General features: G+C 44.9%; 1 non-coding gene across 1 annotated transcript; it reads right to left on the reverse strand.

Moving 5' to 3' along the window:
• Positions 1–454: 454 nt before the first annotated feature.
• Positions 455–528, reverse strand: TRNAT-AGU. Its single transcript has one exon. It is a non-coding gene; the product is annotated as a tRNA-Thr (tRNA).

The raw sequence follows: 528 nt of genomic DNA on the forward strand, positions 1-528 counted from the left end.
CCCTGTCCTATATGGGACTCCCAGACTAAGCAAGAGGGAGGACAGGTATTGAATCCCCATTTTACAGATGAGACTCTGAGAAATGAAGTGATTTACCCAAGGTCACATAGGCAGGTGGCAAAACCGGGATTACAACTGAGGTCCTCTCATTCCCAAATCCATGCTCTTTCCACTAAGGTACGCTGCTTCCCTGATCATTTCAGCTTTGGCATTCCACTAGTCACATGCATTGCTTAGCTCGTTTTATTCATTCAATAGTATTTATTGAGCGCTTACTATGTGCAGAGCACTGTACTAAGCACTTGGAAAGTACAAATCAGTAACAGATAAAGACAGTCCCTGCCCTTTGACGGGCTTACAGTCTAAGCGAAGTAATGTGGTTAACCTACTTGCCATGCAAAAAGGGATGAAACCTAATAAGCACGAATCAATAGATGAATCGCCCCATAAACCCAGGCCCTGCTGGGATTTGAACCCACGATCTCCTGTTTACTAGACAGGCGCTTTAACCAACTAAACCATGGAGCC

Source organism: Ornithorhynchus anatinus, chromosome X5 (genome assembly GCF_004115215.2).
Source record: "Ornithorhynchus anatinus isolate Pmale09 chromosome X5, mOrnAna1.pri.v4, whole genome shotgun sequence".
In the NCBI taxonomy this organism is placed as follows: domain Eukaryota; kingdom Metazoa; phylum Chordata; class Mammalia; order Monotremata; family Ornithorhynchidae; genus Ornithorhynchus; species Ornithorhynchus anatinus.